We start from the raw sequence: 15509 nt of genomic DNA, 5'->3' as shown, positions 1-15509 counted from the left end.
GCATCATGTGAGTAAGCTTTGAAATACCATGAAAGGGGCGATTGCTTCAATCTTCTTAGCTGAGCACTAATAACAAAGCGAATGGGTAATTACATTTTCCTGGGTAATTTGCTGCTTGCAAAAGGACAACAGGTCTGTCTGGCTAATCGCTTCCTTGGAAAGAAATTTCTGAAAGCATAAACTTGGCCCTTGGATGGCAGGTGGCCTCACTGGCGGCTCAAAGGCGATGACATGGACAGATCTGGGCTGCACACTGCTGGATTCTCACCCTCATGCGGTCAGGAAGCTGCCTGGATGAAAAGGCCTTCCTCCACCCTGCAAAGGCCCTAAATAGCCACCACTTTCCCTCTGCTTTGCTGTCCGACTCTTGAGTGTCTCTTGTGAATCCGAATGACTCAAGCGAGGAAGAGCTTGTCCAGCCCTTCTTGCTCCAGGTTTCACCTTCTGGATCACACAAGGCAGACCTCTGTTTCCAGGAAATTGGAAGGTTGCCCCAGCAACCAGTACGCCCTCCACCCTGTCCATCCTTCACGGTCGAGGGCAGCATCTCAAGATCGCTTGGCTCACTCTGCCCTTTCCCTCTGTTTCTCCAAGTTCGATTCAGGACCAGCAGCACGGGTCACCAGGCATCTTGGGAATGAGGGTTCTTGGGCCTGCCTTGTCCCCCTGAATCAGAATCTGCCTTTAACATGAACCCCAGGGGACTATGTGCACATCCTAGTTGAGACCCTTGATCCACAGCACTCTTTCTGTGAGGGTCTATGCCATCCTGCTGAATGAGCTTTTCTTCTCTCTGGTCCTCCTGGTATCAGCTCCTGGGGACCAGGGCTCAGGTCTCTACTTCTCCTGGATCTGCCGCGCCACTGGGGACCATGGAGAGCCATCGAAAACGGCTGAAGCGATTGGTGATTTCTCCCCAAATCTCTCTTCAGCATGGCCTGGTGGGGAGTCCTGAGAGCCCACTCTATTGCATTGGGCACCACAGAGACCCAACCAGCCAAGGTCAGACAGCACCTGCCTCCACCATGACCCCCTCCAAGCCCAGGGCCTGGGGGCTACTCAGCAAATATCTGCTGGGGTAAACAAGCTATCATTACTGTGGGACGATTCTTTACATCCACATGCTGACCAACAGCCCAGTGTGCACCAGTTCAACATGATGGCCTGTCCTCAAAGTCAGGGACTTGTGTCCCCAAGAAAGTCCCCGCCACTCCAAGTCCTGCCACCAAGATCTCTCACCTCCCTAATGCAGGTTTGTGAATATTTTCATGGAAAGTACACCTGGATTCTGATTTTGTAAAGCCCGGCCTAAGGTGATCTTACCAAACAAACCATGATGTAAATATGGTCCGGGTGACAGAGGCTTTGTTTGACAAAATCATTCACCGCCCCCCGGAGGAAGTGGACTTTCCACGCCTACATTTTGTTTCAGGCCACCGCTGGCTGAACCAAGATCAGAAGGATACAGGTCATAAAGAAATAAAACAAAAGTGATAAAAAGCCAACTGACAACAAAGAAAACAATCAACAGAGAGAAAGCAACCTAAGGACAGGAGAGGGTACCACGGACCTGACAGGGGGTTAACATCCACAATAAACAAGGAACTCCTCAACTCAATAGCAAAGCAAAAATAAAAAACCCACACAGCCTGTCCTGCCCCAAGGCCACAGAAGCGGAGCCCAGAACCAAGGTCACCTCTGAAGCTGACTGAGCCCCTTTGTGACGGTTGCCAAAAGCCCCCCGATCATCACTAGCAGGCTTCCTGACCCCATATTTGGCAAAAATGCCCACCCCAGTGCACCCTAATCAATCACCTAAGGTCAACCTTCCAGCAGGAATTTTCTTTGTCTTGAGGTTATGGAAATTGGCTACTAAGCCACAAAATCCACAAATCCATAAGCACTCTCCCTGATCTATCAGGAGGTGGGCCCGCTGGGCTCACAGTGCCTTCATCATCTCCACTCTCTGTTCTTCGTAAACTCACTCCCTTCTGAAATTCTCTGTGTTTGGAAACTCTTTTCCAACCCGAGCTTGGACTGCCTCAACACAACCCAAATAGCCCAGTTTAAAAAATGGGCAAATGACCTGAAGAGACCTTTCTTCATTGAAGGCACACAACCAGCCAATGGGGACGTGAAAGATGCTCATCACTACGTCACTAATCGTCAGGGAAACACAGATCAAAACCACAAAGAGATGCCTCCTCACGTCTGTCAGGATGGCCGCTATTAAAATAAATAACAGATGTCGGTGAGGATGTGGGGAAATCGGAACCCCTGTGCACCGTTCCACCTGCCACAGAGAACAGTGTGGAGGTCCCTCAAAAAATTAAAGATTCGGGACTTCCTTGATGGCCCAATGGTTAAGAATCACCTTGCAATGCAGGGGATTTGGGTTCAATCCCCATTCAGGGAATTAAGATCCCACATGTCATGGAGCAACTAAGCCTGCTCACTGCCACCACTGAGCCCACGAGCTCCGGACACTGTGCCAAAATGAAAGGTCTCGAATGAGGCAATGCAGATCCCAAGTGCCGACACTAAGGCCAGACACAGACAAAGAAATAAATATTAAAAAAAAAAAACACACACAACTAAAAATAAACTACCAGCAATCCTGCTTATGGGAATTTACCTCAAAGAATTGAAATCAGTATCTTGAAGAGATAGTTGCATGCCTGTGTTCACTGCAGCATTATTCACAATAGCCAGGATATGGAAGCAACCTAAATGTCCATCAATGGATGAATGGATAAGGAAGATGCGATCTATTCATACTGGAAAAATTACGTACTCTGCTTTAAGAAGAAAGGGAACTATGATATATGCCACCTCACGGATGAACCGTGAGGACATTGGGTGAAATAAGCCAGCTGCAGAAGATATACCATGTGATTCCACTTACAGGAGGGATCTGAAGCAATCAAGCTCACAGAAGCAGAAGGTCAAATGGTGGTTGCCAGGGCTGAGAAGAGAGAAGAAATGGAGAGCTGCTGATCAAATAGCATCATGTTTCAGTTGTATAAGATAAAAGCGTTCTAGGCATTCGACCCACAACTATTGTGCTTATCGGTAACAATTATACGTAGTACACTTAAAATTTTGTTAAGAGGGTAAAAGAAAAAAGCCAACCGATAATGGCATTGCACCTGTATCGGCTGCCTAGTTTTAGTGACTGTGCCCTGGTTATTGTAAGATGTGAATAGGAACGATACTGGTGAAAGGTACCTGGCAGGGCTTCTCAGCCTTGGCACCACTGGTATTTTGAACTAGATCATTCTTTGCAGGGGGCTGCCCTGTGCAATGAAGTGTGTTTAGCAGCATCCCTGGCTTGTATACACTGGATCCCAGAAGCATGCACCAACCCCCAAGATGTGACAACTATGAATGTCTCCTTACCCTGCCAAGTGTCCCCTGGGAAGAATCACCGGTCCACAGAAACTCTCTGTATTATCTTTAATTTTATAATCTAAAATTATTTCAAAATAAAAAGTTTATATCATAAAACCAAAAAATGAACCATGAAAGAAACCACTGATAAGCTGGATTTCATTACAACTTAAAACTTCTGCTCTATGAAAGGCAACATCAACAGAAGGAGAAGACACTCTACAGATTGGAAGGAAAATATTTGCAAAAGACATGTCTGATAAAGGACTGTGACCCAAAGTATAAAAAGAACACATAATTCAACAATTAGAAAATAAGCAATCCAATTTTTAAAATGCACAAAAGACCTTAACAGAAAGACATTTCATCAAAGGAGATATACAGATGGCAAATAAACATATGAAAAGATTCTCCATATAATATTTCATCAGAAAAATGCAAAAATAACAATGACGTCTACATATCTATTGTTCAGTTTCTAAGTCGTGCCCGACTCTTTTCACCTCCACAAACTGGAGTACGCTAGCCTCCATGTCCTTCACCGTCTCCTGGAGTCTGCTCATCCTCATGTCCATTGAGTCGGTGATGTCATCCAACTTTCTCATCTTTTGTTGCCTCCTTCTCCTCCTGGCCTCAATCATTCCCAGCATCAGGGTCTTTTCCAATGAGTCAGTTCCTTACATCAGATGGCCAAAATATTGGAGCTTCAGCTTCAGCGTCAGTCCTTCTGTGAATATTCAAGGTTGTTTTTCTTTAGGATTGATTGGCTTGATCTCCTTGGGCTGGCTGTCCAAGGGAGTCTCAAGAATCTTCTGCAGCACCACAATTTGAAAGCATCAATTCTTCAGTGCTCAGCCTTTTTGTGGTCCAACTCTCACATCCACACACCTATTAGAGTGGCCAAAATCCAAAAAAGTGACAATACCAAATGCTGGCGAGGATGTGGAACAAAAGAAACTCTCATTTATTGCTAGTGGGAATGCAAAACAGTACAGCCATTTTGGAAGACAAGCAATTTCTTACAAAACTAAGCATTCTGTTACCATCTACCAGTCATGCATTTTGATATTTACCTAAAGGAACTGAAAACATGTCAACATAAAAACCTGCCCGCAGATTTTTTTTTAACAGCTCTATTTGTAATTGCCAAAACTTGGGAGCAATCGAGATGTCCTTGGTGAATGACTAAACTGTGGTACATCCAGACACTGGAATATTATTTAGCACACAAAAAAGAAAGGAGCTATCAAGCCGTATCAAAGACAAGGCAGAAACTCACACACATGTTACTAAGTGAAAGAAGCCAATCTGAGAAACCTACATCCTGCATAATTCGTTCTGGGAAAGGCAGATCTCTCTGTTTGGAGGCAGTAAAAAGATTGGTTGTTGTCCACAGTTAGCTCATCTTAGAACCCTGTTTTTCAGAAAATACCTATTGGGATTCCATCTAGCTTTGATTTTCCAGGGTCCATCTTGGGAAATGCTGTTCTAAACCAGTAATTCTCAACCAGGGGTAATTCTGTCTCCCAAGGGGCTTCTGGCAATCCCTGAAGACCTTTTTGGTTGTCAAGTCCTGGCAGGAGGGGTGCCATGGCACACAAAGTGATGTTGCCAACACTTTACAGCAGAGCAACTAAGCCCGCACGCCACAACTCCTGAGCCTGCGTGCTGCACCTACTGGAACTCATGCGCCTAGAGCCTTGCTCCGCAACAAGAGAGGCCACTGCAAGGAGAAGCCTGTTAACCACAGTGGAGAGTGGCCCTCACTCACTGCAACTCAAGAAAGCCCATGCACAGCACTGAAGACCCAGTGCAGCCAAAATAAATGAATACATGAATAAAGAAGAGTTCCCACGGTTCAGGGGTTATCTAGCCACGCCAAGTGACTTTGGAGGGGCCCTTTTTAGCAGAGGTGGCCATGATGGGCACAATGGAAAGAAAGTTGGCCAGATAAGGTTTTGGAAACTCTCGCCAAACTCTTGCAAAGCAGAGTTGCAAAGGGTTGTAAAAAGTTCGAGCCATGATTGAGGGGCAGAGGGAGAGTCAGTGGGCAGGAGACTTGACGGTGCAGGCTGATGCCTATTATTTTGTTTATTAAAGAGATGTCATGTCCCCCACTCCTATTCACAGGTGTGTGAACCCAACATGCAATAGCAGAGGGGAACTATGGAGCAGAGGTATGACTACAGGGGGCTCCAGGCTGATCTCTGCTCTCTCCACAGGAGTCGGGAGAGTAGAGTCCTAGTGGAGACCCAGCTGAGGACCCTCGCCATCCCTGGGGGGTGGGCAGTCCACGAGCCCACGGAGCACCAGCCTGCCGGTCCAGCCCCTCTCCCACTTCCGTCCTATGACAGCCCCGTTCCAGTGCATTAAAAGGAAGCTTTGAGTGAACCTGGATTTTACTACATTTATCTCATTGCCAACCTTCAAAATGCCAAATGCTGCCACTTGCCCTGGGGGAAGTAATTTCATCTCTTACCCCGAATGTCACCGCAGAAATTCACTTCAAACCCCACTGACTCATTGGTTTCTCCTGCTTCAGCGCCGACTCGGATGCCAGGCGTCAGAGACAAAGGGACTCACCTCTTTCTCTCTGCGCTCTCGGCTTCCTTTAGTATTAAAATCACAAGCTGCCACTTCCACATCCTGAAAGAGACATGGAAAATAATTTATTCACAGGAAAAGCTTAACAATGATACATCCACATTATAAAATAGTGTGCAGCCACCAAAAAAAAAAAAGCATTGAAGACTATTTAAGGAAATGGAAAAATGCTCACATTATGATGTTAGCTGAAAAAAAAAAAAAAAGCAGAATGCAATATAACCTCAAGTTTGTAAAAATAAACAGGGAGAGAAAAAAGAGTATAGTGAAAAAGCAGAAAAATATTCCCTCCTATCTCCAGACAGAAAAAGTATAATTTATTCACTTTTTTGTACTATTCTATAATTTTTCAAATTTTCCACACAAGTATGTATTACTTTGATAATACGTAATTAAAGGATGATTTTAGAAAAAGAAAGTGTGCATCTTATTTCTCTCTTCAGGCTCAGGGTGATGATGCTTTCATAAAAGTTGTGCATGCTGTGACAAGTTGCTTCAGTTGTGTCTGACTCTTCGCGACCCTGTGGACTGTAGCCCACCAGGCTCCTCTGTCTATGGGATTCTCCAGGCAAGAGTATTGCCATGCCCTCCTCCAGGGGATCTTCCCGACGCAGGGATCAAACCTGTGTCTCTTACATCCCCTGCTTTTTCAGGTGGGTTCTTTACCACTAGCACCACCTGGGAAGCCCTTTCATAAGTTCAGTTCAGCTCAGTTCAGTCACTCAGTCGTGTCCGACTCTTTGCGACCCCACGAATCGCAGCAAACCAGGTCTCCCTGTCCATCACCATCTCCCGGAGTTCACTCAAATTCATGTCCATCGAGTTGGTGATGCCATCCAGCCATCTCATCCTCTGTCGTCCCCTTTTCTTCCTGCCCCCAATCCCTCCCAGCATCAGAGTCTTTTCTAATGAGTCAAATCTTCTCATGAGGTGGCCAAAGCATTGGAGTTTCAGCTTTAGCATCATTCCTTCCAAAGAAATCCCAGGGCTGATCTCCTTCAGAATGGACTGGTTGGATCTCCTTGCAGTCCAAGGGACTCTCAAGAGTCTTCTCCAACACCACAGTTCAAAAGCATCAACTCTTTGGTGCTCAGCTTTCTTCACAGTCCAACTCTCGCATCCATATATGACCACTGGAAAAACCACAGCCTTGACTAGACAGGCCTTTGTTGGCAAAGTAATGTCTCTGCTTTTCAATATGCTATCTAGGTTGGTCATAACTTTTCTTCCAAGGAGTAAGTGTCTTTTAATTTCATGGCTGCAGTCACCATCTGCAGTGATTTTGGAGCCCCCAAAAATAAAGTCTGACACTGTTTCCACTATTTCCCCATTCATAAGTTACATCCCCATAAGAAGAGCCCAGTTACCTTCTCCCCTCATTTATTACAAAGAACCTCTCCCAAATTAGCCCACAAAGGACATCTTCAGGAGTCTTTCTTCTGCTAGCAGGAGTGAGTAGAAGGGGCCACTTGGAAAAACACACATGGCTCATTGCTGCCACGCCAGAGGCACAAAAGTACTTTACTAGCATGAACACTTTTCAATCACAGAATAAGAGCCCCGTCCCACCAACTTTGACACCTGTAGAATCTTCCAGACCCAGAAAGATGCTCCCCAGATCCATGAACAAGTCTTAGACCTGATACCAGAGGTCAATGAGAAAGAGGAACCAGGTAGCCCAGTTCAGGGGGTTCCCTTGGGAGATAAGTCCCTTACCCCAGGGAGGGATTGGGAGGTGGCGTCTAGCCACGGAGAGCTGGACAAGCAAGACTGCCCAGATCAGAAAGAAAGAGGCTCCGTGAGCCACCTCAATCTAGTCCTAGATCTTGGACCGTGAGCACCAGAAATCCACCTGCTGTTTGCTCACCACCCCTGTCGCTTTGCACAGACGCTGGGGAGAGGCAGGTGAGGGGGATTCCAAGACTGTTGCCCCGGCTCCAATCACAGGTCCTTTTTATTGGGCACCTACAGTTATGTGGTAGATACGTGCTAGAGATGAAATATCTGAAATACGTCTATGAAATACCTGGTCCCTGTCTTTCCTTCACACAGCACTTCTCACACTGGATGGACTCACATCACCCAGGGGGACTCACTAAAACAGGGTGCTGAGCCCACCTCCAGTTTTCCACTTAGCAAGACTGGAGGGAGGACCCCCAAATTTGCATCTGTTACCACGAGTCCCTAGACAATGTGCTGCTGCTGGTGGGGGTCAGGGGACCCCACTTGGAGAACCACTGAGGAAACAGCAGGAAGGCAGCAAGCTTGAAACCCATCAGTTCTGTGAAAGGACATAGCTCGGAGGACTGTCCACTTGGGCTCAGATCCAGAGGGGACCGGCCTCACCGCCTTCTGGGTGCGGGGCTGCCCAGGCTATGTGAGGGGCTCAGCGCCCAGAGGGTGAGTCCCTCCGCCAGGAACTCTCCATCTTGGATCGAGAGGACAGAAGCAAGGCTTGCTCGCTAGCCTTTGTTTCTCAGGGGCGTCTGTGCCCTGAGATGGAGATTCTGCCCAGCCCCAGCCGTCTCTGTGGCAGCCAGGTTGCCTGACTCATTGGAATTCAGGCGGCTGGAAAACAGTTGCAGATTTTGAGATTTTGCTGAGGTTCAGAGCCTGGGGATTTTGCTTGGGGAGTTTATCAGAGTTAAGTCGGCGTAGGTAAAAAGTGGGGGGCGGGGTGTGTGGTGGACGAGGTGGCGGCGGGGGAGCAGTGAAGATTAGTAAATTATTCACACATCTCTTTCTACCAGGACGAAAGCTCGCCTTCCACTCAAGAATGCTCAAACATTATCAACACCCTTAGATTTTTTTTTTCATCCATTTTTAAAGGAGGTAGAAAAAAATATATGGAAAAATGTTAATTAAGAAATTAAGCCACCCTCTTCCTAAAATATTGGGTTCTGCGTTAATCGCCTCCAGGAGGGGGGAAGGGAGAGTCCAAGCATCGCAGGAAAATGGTTTTCATCATCCGCAAAATCCAATGCCCAAAATAGCCCCATTGTTGCCCTGGCAACTAGCGTTCGCTCCCCCTTCTCCTCCACCCGCCACCCCCCCCACCCCATCCCTTTGCATATTGCTGCATATTTCTATCATTCTTTCCAGGCACAGTTCATAAACAGGACGGCATAATAAAGAATGTTATCACCGATGACTTACAGCCCAGCTGCGCCCAGCGAGATAGGAAGTGGCAAGCAAATACAATTTCATGCAGCGAGGGTAACAGATTGATTGTGTGCCCTTCAAATGTGATGCCACTTCTTTAAGTCAGTCTAAATTCAGAAATAAAGTTGGTCTCGCCCTTTTCCTGGCCATGATAGACAATACATGCAGGGATAATGCCCGGGGGTCTCATTAGGACTGGAACGATCTTGCCCCAAGACAAGAGATTATTCCAGCAGACTCTCAGCCCCTCTTCCCTGGCTTCCCCTCCTCTCTCTCAAAGGGCCAAGGCCCCGGGATGTGGGTCTTTCTTGAATTAATTATCCTCTCTTTCCGTGGATTACTCGGGCTCTGATGCCAGGGGCAGAGGGGGAGGGGCAGAGACTACAGCAGATGAAGATGGAGTATGATTTTCCTGCGTGTCCGAACCTGGGTCTTCCAGCTCATGGGGTAACAGCGTCGTCCATTGTAGCATCTCTCTCTGCGCTAGTTAATGCAGGGAGAGTGGGCTCTCAGCACTGCCCTCAAGAGCCACTTCTGTTCTGAGAGGCTTCTTTGAGGCCTGGGAGTTAGGGACCTGCCTCTCTTCCTGCTCCCCCTCCCCCAGGCAGGGATGTAATGAAAGAAGGAAGGAGTCCCCAGGGTACAAGGAGCCACTCCAGAAGACTATAATAGGGGACAGGCAGCCGAGATGGGGGTGACGATGGGAGCAGGGCTGGAGGGTAGGGGAAGGCAGGCATCCAGGGTAGGTCAGGGCCTGCACACGCCAGCAGTTCAGTGACCTCTGCTTTCTGTTCTCGCCCAGCCCCCACTGGGGACCTGCAGTTCCCCTGGGCCCCCAGGGGGCGCTGACCCAGAACTCCAGGCCATCCTGGGACCTGGCTAGAAGGAGAGCGCTGAGGAATGGTCCCCGTGGGGGATGAACTGGGGGGAAAACATTCACCATTCCTCCAGGAGAGCTTAGGGGCTGCCCCGGACCCAAGTACCCTTAAGACACCATTTATGGAGCCAGCCTGCGGGCGGCCATGGACCAGCTCCAGGGAGGGAGCCGGGTAAAGCAGGAGGCCCTCCTGGAGCCCACAGATGGGAGGAGATGGCCCGCAGTCCCTGGCGGGGCTGAACAGGCATTGCATGTGCTCAGCTTCCTGGGGTGGTGCCCCTGCCAGCTGCCAGCTCCCTCACCTGTACCGGCGCCTGCTGATGGGATTGGCGGAAGGCTTTGGCAGTGCCGGCAGGTGTGCGCCTGGGGGTTGTGGTTGGGTGGGGACTTCGCTACAGGCGGAATGACCAGTGTTGGGGGGTTGCCACTCTGTGTCCCCTCCCAGGTACTTGGCTCTGTCCAGACCGGATCCCAGAATTCTCCCAAGGGAGAGTTTACCGATTATCTGACGCCCTCCCCGAACCATCACGACTGAGATGCAAGAAACGAGAAATTCTAGAGGAGGTCTCTTCACCCGACACCGCAGCTCCTCTTGAGTCAGCCTGACACTGAGGCTGCTTCTTAGGCCCCGCCGCACTTTTTTAGACACACCTTTTAACTGGGATGAATTGGTGGTGGTGGTGGTTTACTCGCTAAGTCGTGTCCAACTCTTGCAACCCCATGGACTGTAGCCTGCCAGGCTCCTCTGTCCCTGGGATTCTCTGGGCAAGAATACTGAAGTGGGTTGCCACTTCCTTCTCCAGGGGATCTTCCCGACCCAGGGATCAAACCCGGGTCTCCTGCACTCCAGGGAGAATCTTTACCAACTGAGCTACGAGATGAATTATGTAACACAAAGTTAACTGTTTCAAAGTAAATAAGTAAATCAGAGGTTTCTAGTACATTCACCATGTTGTGCAACCACTCTAAGTAGTTCCAGAACATTCTATCACCTGAAAGGAAACCTCCTCCCAATCCTGTCTCCCCCCAGTTATTGAAAATCACCACGCTGTTTCTACAGAGTTCCTGTTCTGGATATTTCATATAAATGTGATCACACTGATTTCTTTGACTTTTAGGATAGGTGACATCCTATCCTAAGAAGGCAATGGCACCCCACTCCAGTACTCTTGCCTGGAAAATCCCATGGGTGGAGGAGCCTGGTAGGCTGCAGTCCATGGAGTTGCTAAGAGTCGGACACGACTGAGCAACTTCACTTTGACTTTTCACTTTCATGCATTGGAGGAGGAAATGGCAACCCACTCCAGTGTTCTTGCCTGGAGAATCCCATGGACAGAGGAGCCTGGTGGGCTGCCGTCTATGGGGTCTCACAGAGTCGGACACGTCTGAAGCAACTTAGCAGCAGTAGCACCAGCAGCAATGTTTGAGGTTTGTCATGTAGCAGAACTTCATTCCTTTTTCATGGCTAGGTACTATTCCACAGGACCATAAAGAGGGCTGAGCACCGAAGAATTGATGCTTTAGAGTTGTGGTGCTGGAGAAGACTCTTGAGAGTCCTTTGAACTGCAAGGAGATCAAACCAGTCAATCCTAAAGGAAATTAACCCTGAATATTCATTGAAAAGACTGATGCTGAAGCTCCAATACTTTGGCCACCTGATGCAAAAATCCAATTCATTGGAAAAGATCCTGATGCAGAAAAGGTTGGGGGCAGAAGGGGATGAGGGAAGCAGAGGGTGAGATGGTGAGATAGCATCATAGACTCAATGGACATGAATTTGAGCAAACTCCGGGAGATAGTGGAGGCCAGGGGAGCCTGGCCTGCTGCAGCGCATGGGATAGCCAAGAGTCATACAGGACTTAGAGACTGAACAGCAACAACAACACTATTCCGTTGTGTGCACAGGTCACATTTTGCTTATCATTCATCTACTGACAGACACTTGGATTGTTTCCACCTTCTGGCTTTTGTGAATAGCGCTGCCATGAACATGCATGTACATGCATCTGTTTGAATACATTTCTTCAGTTCTCTTGGGTTTGTATCTAGGAGTGGAACTGCTGGGTTCTGTGGTAATTCTGCCTTTAACTTTCTGAGAAACCACCAAACTGTTTTCCAAAGCAGCTACACCGTTTTACATCCCCAACAGCAACAGGCAAGGGCTTCAGTTTCTCACATTCTGATCAACACTTGTTATCATCTGTCTTGACTCTGGCCATCCTAACGGGTGTGAGGTGGTTTTGACGTGCATTTCCCTGCTGATCAATGGTGTTGACCATCTTTTCATGTGCTCCCCGGCCCCTCCGTAGGTGTGATATTGGTTTCTCTTTTTTACCCTCGTTCCCAAAGAAGAGTGGTTTGTCAATGATTTTTACTCATAGCGTCAAGAACTACAAACTGGACTCTGGGGGCACTTGTGGCCCAGAACAGGATCTGTCGAAGAGAGAGCACTTTCTGTCTCTTTCCTCAGACTGATCACTGAGCCAGGACAGGGAACTGCAGCAGAAGAGCCAAAGGTTGTAAATACAATATGTAGCATCAATTTCTCGGTTGTTCCAGTGAAAAGTGAAAGTGAAACAGTTGCTCAGTCATGCCCCACTCTTTGTGACGCCATGGAGTGTCGCCCACCAGGCTCCTCTGTCCGTGGAATTCTCTAGGCAAGAACCCTGGAGTGGGAGCCTGGATGAGAGGGGATTTGGAGGAGAATGGATACATGTGTATGTGTGGCCGAGTCCCTGCACTGCTCACCAGAAACTACCACAACCTGGTTAATCATCGCCACCCCAGTGCCAAATAAAAAGTGTAAAATTAAAAAAAAGAAAACTGGAGTGGGTAGCCGTTTGCTTCTCCAGGGGATCTTCCTGACCCAGGAACTGAACCCAGGTCTCCTGCACTGCAGGCAGATTCTTTACTGTCTGAGTGACCAGGGAAGCCACAAACCTCTGCCTGAGGGGTGTGAGAAGATGCATCCCTGCTTTCTTCCAAGCCAAAAGGAAGTTTCTAGAGAGGAAGTTCCTTTCCATCTTTTTTACATGCAGAAGGAGGTTCGTAAATCCTATTTATCTTTCTCACCTTGAGTACATATCTTTAAAAAAGCAAAACAAAATCAACTTGGTATTCTACAGACAACGGGGGTCTTTGTAGGACAGAAAGTTCGCAGTTAATTCTTTCATCTCCTAAAACCTTACACCCTAACACCATAAAGCATCTCTATGGGCCATTGGATGATCAGGCCCTGTAATCTATGGGAACATTAAATGGAGGAAAATCATGCTGAAAAATGACACTAGGTCTCTGTCCCCTCCCCACCTTGGCGGGGGGTGAGGGGAGGCTTCACTGCTCTGCGTTTTTGTCATCCCAGGTCAGACACCTGCCTCCTCTTCATCATTCTCCAATGTGACAAATGCCCCTGGACACTGACTCGGGGTGTCTTGCCGTCTGCCGGCCGGTACAGCCTGGAGGCTGGGCTTTGTCTGGGGGAAGACAGAGCCTGGTGGGGCACAGCCTGGCCTCTGTATCCTGTGTCCTATGAAGGTGCATCAGACTGCGATTCACTCCACCCCAGTGTCAGACGGGGGCACGGGCTCTGATGCCCCCGAGGAGAAGCCCGGGGTGTTGGACAAGTATGAAAGGGTTAAATTGGGTGGGTGGGCCACACGACTGCCTCCTGACCTTGAACCAGGTGGGCAATCTGAGACCTAGTCACATCCCTAATGAGCCCCTTCACCCCCACCACTGAGGGCACATTTCTCCTGACGCCTCTCTTCTCTGCCACCCCGGCCCCCCAGGACACGGAACTCACATATGATGCTGCTTTGATGAGGGGAAGGGTCAGGGTACCAAGGAGGGGGCACAGAAGGAAGAGAGGGTGGCCAGGCTGAGCCCTCGGCTCCATCACAGAGGATCGACTGTGTGCCCAGCATTCTGCTAGGCACCAGACTCCTGGAAGGCAGCAGTGACTTATAAGGTGCCTACTATGTGCTGGGCAGGGTTAAGCACTTCCCCGAGCCTAATAAGACACACACGTCACAATCCTAGAGAACGATGAGGTGGAGCAGACATGGGTGGGCGAAAGCGCCACCACAGAGGCTGGGCTGCCCATCATGATGGTCGTTTTAAGGACAAGACTCACGGGTAGCACGCACCATGCACTTGCAGCGTGCCAGGCGTGGCTCTGAGTGCTTCGTCTGTGTTGTCTCACTTTCGGCCCACAGAAACTGATGAATCGGAAAACACAGTTACACCAACTGTAAAGGTGACGTCACTGAGCATGATTTTGAGAATTTGGTCATGGAGATAGCAAGGGAGTGAGCTGGGACTTGAGTTCTAGAGCCTGTGGCTTTATCTATTAAATTACTGTCCTTCTGATGGATGGAGGATGGGGAGTAGGGAGGGAAGAGGGAAAAGAGCTCGCAGCCCAAGGACCGACCGTCTCCAGGGTGACCTCAGAGGATGGGCATGGACAGGGGCTGCCAGCTGTGGGGTCCTTTCCAGCAGCTGGAGTGGGAGGGATGTTCCTGATCTTTGGAGACAGTCTGGCTGCTGACAGGGGCAGTGGTCACCTCTACGTGGCCACAGCTGCTCCCGAAACAACCCACCCTTAGCCTGACCTCAACAGCTGGGTTTTTTTCTTAATATATATATTTTATTAAAGTATAGTTAACTTACAATGTTTCAGGTCCACAGCAAGGTGATTTAGTTAAGCATAGGCACATGTATTATATTTGAAATTATTTTCCATTAGAGGTCATTACAAGATATAGTTCCCTGTGCTATACAATAAATCTTTGTTGCTTTGCATATCAGCTTTTTTTTAATTAGAAATCTAGCATTCTATTCATACTAAGTCAAACAAGCAAAATCAAAATGTCACAAAAATTTTAGTTAGGTAAATATTCATAAGTTTTCTGAAATATATATTATACATATTATGTGTATGTATGTATACAAAAGCTTTTCCAATTTCTCCACCTCTTCTCTTTTTAAAATGTTCTTTCTCAAGCCTTTATCAAGTGGAGCAGCAGCTGGTTTTGAACCTGCCCTGTGGAGCATCTCAGGAAAGCAGAGCTGGGGGAGGAGGTGAACCAGAGGCCTCTGGAGAAAGCTGGACACGGGCCAGAGCCTCGGACTGCCGCGCCCATCCGTCATCCCTGGGAGGCCCGGAAGCTGGTCAGCAGGACGACCTTCCTGGAGCAGCTACACGTGGCGGGTCATGAGGACTCACATAGGGCACGCCTGGCCCAACCAGCCATCCAGCAGCTTAGCAGGCACCTGCTAGTGGCAGCAAACTGTTTGGGGTCTTTACGGGTAAAGCTAAACCTTAGCAGGCCCCAGGCTGAGGGGCGAGTGCTGTGATGGCCACAGAGATGGGCCAGCTGCCTGGCCCGGAGGCTTCAGCCAAACAAATAGCTGCCTTGGATGTCCCTGTGAAGACCACACAATCACGCAGCGCAGATGTCATTGACGCTGTTGGAAG

At 48.6% G+C, this 15509-nt stretch overlaps 1 long non-coding RNA gene across 1 annotated transcript; it reads right to left on the bottom strand.

The window, feature by feature from the left end:
• Positions 1 to 3442: 3442 nt before the first annotated feature.
• On the bottom strand, positions 3443 to 5989 carry LOC147351151 (uncharacterized). The gene is made up of 2 exons (XR_015148404.1): positions 5870 to 5989; positions 3443 to 4278 (listed from the first exon to the last, which is right to left on the bottom strand). It is a non-coding gene; the product is annotated as an uncharacterized LOC147351151 (long non-coding RNA).
• Between the last annotated feature and the right edge of the window lie 9520 nt (positions 5990 to 15509).

This window comes from Bos grunniens, chromosome 19, assembly GCF_055505025.1.
Source record: "Bos grunniens cultivar Pamir isolate PY7600 chromosome 19, Bosgru_T2T1.0, whole genome shotgun sequence".
Classification (NCBI taxonomy): domain Eukaryota; kingdom Metazoa; phylum Chordata; class Mammalia; order Artiodactyla; family Bovidae; genus Bos; species Bos grunniens.
Note: the sequence above shows the minus strand (reverse complement) of the source record. Positions and strands in the feature narration are given on the sequence as shown.